This window comes from Myotis davidii, unplaced genomic scaffold (assembly GCF_000327345.1).
Source record: "Myotis davidii unplaced genomic scaffold, ASM32734v1 scaffold200, whole genome shotgun sequence".
NCBI classification, from domain to species: Eukaryota; Metazoa; Chordata; class Mammalia; order Chiroptera; family Vespertilionidae; genus Myotis; species Myotis davidii.
Genome location: NW_006293700.1, coordinates 3,535,119 through 3,539,105, shown reverse-complemented (window position 1 = coordinate 3,539,105; position 3,987 = coordinate 3,535,119).

Below are 3,987 nucleotides of genomic sequence, written 5' to 3'. Positions count from 1 at the left end.
GTGAGGCTGAGACGGTCCCTGGGAGGCTGCGACAGCCCATGTAAGGCTGAGATGGTCCCTGTGAGGCTGCAACAGTCCCTGTGAGGCTGAGACAGTCCTGTGTGGCCGAACACAGGGACACATCGTGGATGGAAATAGCTACATTTTCCATGTGTATGACCCAGCAACAAAAAGCGTACACCTATGGATGAGGAGAGTGGGGGGGTAAGGGCAGAGGGTGGGGTGGGAACTGGGTGGAGGGGAGCTATGGGGGGAAAGAAAGAGTAACAAATGTAATAATCTGAACAATAAAGATTTAATTTAAAAAAAGTTATTTCTGGTGATTTCTATGACAGGCGAATTTCTCTTGTGCCCCCAGGGTCTCTGTTGCCTTTAGTTCAAAATAACCTGCATCCATGGAGGCACATCTTGGGGTGGCTCTTCCTGAACCCTACAGTACACATTCAGTAAAATAACCTGATTTATAGATGATAAAACAGACTGAAATGAAAGAGCAGATTGTAAAGCTATCTTATCTTGTATTTTATTTTTTTAATATATTTTATTGGTTTTTTTACAGAGAGGAAGGGAGAGAGATAGAGAGTTAGAAACATCAATGAGAGGGAAACATCGATCAGCTGCCTCCTGCACACCTCCTACTGGGGATATGCCCACAACCAAGGTACATGCCCTTGACAGGAATCAAAACTGGGACCCTTCAGTCTGCAGGCTGACGCTCTATCCACTGAACCAAACAGGTCAGGGCTTATCTTGTATTTTAATTAAGTAATTTTGAAATGGAGACTTAGCCAATAAATTAGAATAAAGATATTTGAATATAGTTAAATTTAATTTCTGGCATGATGGAAAGTGTAGTTGTAGCCCCTTCCCCTCACTTCCAAATTGAGATATTTAGAAGATGATAGATATGAAGGAAAAGTCAATATAAATATAATTTGTTTCCTTTTTTTATTATTCAAAAATATCTGTTGAGCCTGGCCGGTGTGGCTCAGTTGGTTGGTTTTGTCCCATGCACTGAAAGGTTGCTGGTTCGATTCCTGGTCAGGACACATGTGAGGGTTGTGGCCAGATCCCTGGCAGGGGGCATACAGAAGTCAGTCGATCAATGTTTCTCTCTCTCCCTCTCCCATCCTCTCTCTCTCTAAACATCAATACAAAAATTTAAAAAATATGTTGAACACTATGTTTCATAAAACTTAAAAGAATCTTTGTACAGTTTATTAAATAAAATTTTGTTTCCTTACTCTCAATGATGATATTTATAATGTAATTTATTTCTGCTTTTTTTTTTTTAGTACAGTGTGTAGACAGCTGATGTTTTGGAAAAACATCATTATTATGGAAAAATTATTTAATTCCAAGCAATCAATTCATTAGTGAATACACAAATAAATTAGGAATATCCAGAATGGTACTCCAAGAGGTGAAGGATTTGGGAGTGTTTATTTCACTCACTCACTCATTCATTCATTCATTCCTCTGTAAGTTCCAGGAGGGCAAAGACTTTGCAGGGTTTTTTTTCATTGCTATATATCCCCAGCCATGAATAGTCCTTGGCATAGAGTCCTGGCACAGGGTCCAGATACGTGACCCCCAAATATGCCACTTTGGCATGTGGATTATTTTGAACTGAAGGCAATCAAGACTCAGCAGACTCAAGAAAGACTCTTCTATCTGCCTTAACTACTAGAAGAATTTAGATGGAGGGCCTGGTCCAGAAAGAGAGCTATTACCAGAGATAACTTTGATCTGCATGCCTTACCTGTATGGCAGGGCAAACATGGAATTGCCAAACATCTGCTCTTCTTCCTGTCCTGTGCAATACTCTCTCCCCTTTGAGGCTCTGGGCCCTTATCCCATTCCCTAACGCAGGATGGCATTGCAACCTCAATGACCAGCCTTGCCCTTGGCTCTCATGCTTTTTTTTTAAAAAAATATATTTTATTGATTTTTCTCAGAGAGGAAGGGAGAAGGATAGAGAGTTAGAAACATCAGTGAGAGGGGAAACATTGATCAGCTGCCTCCTGCACACCCCCTACTGGGGATGTGCCCGCAACCAAGGTACATGCCCTTAACTGGAATGGAACCTGGGACTCTTCAGTCCGCAGGCCGACGGCTCCATCCACTGAGCCAAACTGGTCAGGGCGGCTCTCATGCTTTTAAGGGGCCCCCTTATGTAAGTGAGTAAGTTGCCTTTTCTCCTCCTAATCTGTCCCATGTCATTGTAATTATTAGACCAGCTAAAAGAAGGGTGGAGGAAAAAATTTTCCTTCCCAGCAGTACTCAATAAATGTTTGTCAAATTCACTAATCCATTTATCAATGACCATATAGGCACTGTGCTCGATGCTGCAGAAGCAAACATGAGGAAATCCTTGTTCTTGTCTTCAAAGAGCTGAAGGTACACTAGAAGAAACAAATATTGTGCAGTGATAAATATATGTTCCAATAGAAGCATATTTGTGACTCTGGAATCTGTCCCATTCAAAATGCTTAAACTGACTATAAAGCTGAAAGCACTATTGTTTTTCTGGTGGTTGAATATTTGACTGCTATTAAAGATGCATGGAGTCCAGGTAGCTTGGCTCAGTGGTTGAGTGTCGACCTATGAACCAGGAGGTCACTATTGGATTCCCCGTCAGGGCACATGCCCAGGTTGCAGGCTCCATCCCCAGTGTGGATGTACAGGAGCTAGCCTATCAATGATTGGATAAATTAGTTGCTCTGTTTTACTCAGCTGCCAATAGGACCACTCCTCTTTAATTGTCCATTACTTTCAATTCATATGCAAATATTTCGTTTTAAAGTAAAATCTTGAGATCCTTGATTTATGTGCAGATTACCACGTCACTCAGGGGACTCCATGTACCGAGGTTCTATACCTTGAGCAACTGAAGGTGCTGATTCAAGCTTAAAAACAATGTTCTTGAGAACCAAGATGGCAGCGTAGCTACACAGTGGGACTCCCCGCCTCCCGCAACCACAACCAAATTACAACTGAAATACAGAATAACCATCATTCAGCACTGCCTGAAAGGTGGCTGAATGGAAGTCCTACAATTAGAGAAGTAAAAGAAGTAAGTACATCAAGACTGGGATATCTCGGCAGGGGTCCCCTGTAAAGAACAAGGGGTCCCAGTCCCCCCCCCCCAGCCAGGGTCACTGATGAAGGACTGGTGCAGGTATGGGGAGGATGCCACATGGTAAGTGTGAGGGATTGCAGAGGTGCAGAGGGAGGAGCATGGGAAAGTCCTAGGAGAAGACCTATTGGTAGCTCATAGCTCAGCACAGGAGACCTACCAGACGCCAGGCCCTGCATAAAGGGCTTTTTATATAGCATCACATTTAAACACATAATATCATATGTAACCTCCTGTGGAACAAAAGAATAACTGAGTCATTGGGTAAGTAACAGGCAAATGGAGAGCAGGCCTGGTTATCTACGTCTGGTGCTTTTGCTTTTAAGCACAGGCTACACTGTCTCCCAGTTGGAGATAAGACTCCCACTGGTTTTCAGTGAGCGCTGAAATCACAGGCCTGGTAGACACTTCTCAGGGGAACTGGTGTTGGGTAGGAATGCTGGGAGTAACAATGCCAATGGATGCGTTGGTGAAAACACGGGATATTTATATTTTTGGACTTTATTGTCAGATTATTTTTGGTGCCGCTTACTAAATGAAGTGTGGAATTTGGGGGGGGGGGGGCTGAACTGGGGTTATCTGGCCACCAGAAACCCACATGAAAAGCAGGACGCATCAGAAAGTAATTTGAGTTTTCTGGCACTCTTGCTTCAACAATCTAGGATCTAGGACACTGTTGTAAAATGGTCCTCATTTTCGGTTCCAAGGATTTGTTTTTCATGTGACCAAGTACGGTTTTTTTTTTTTTTTTTTTTTGTCGAGGAGGATGTGTGGCCACGTTGTTGATCTTGGAGAACAGGTGATTACTCATCATTGGTGTTTTCTGGACGAGACAGGGGCACTACTCC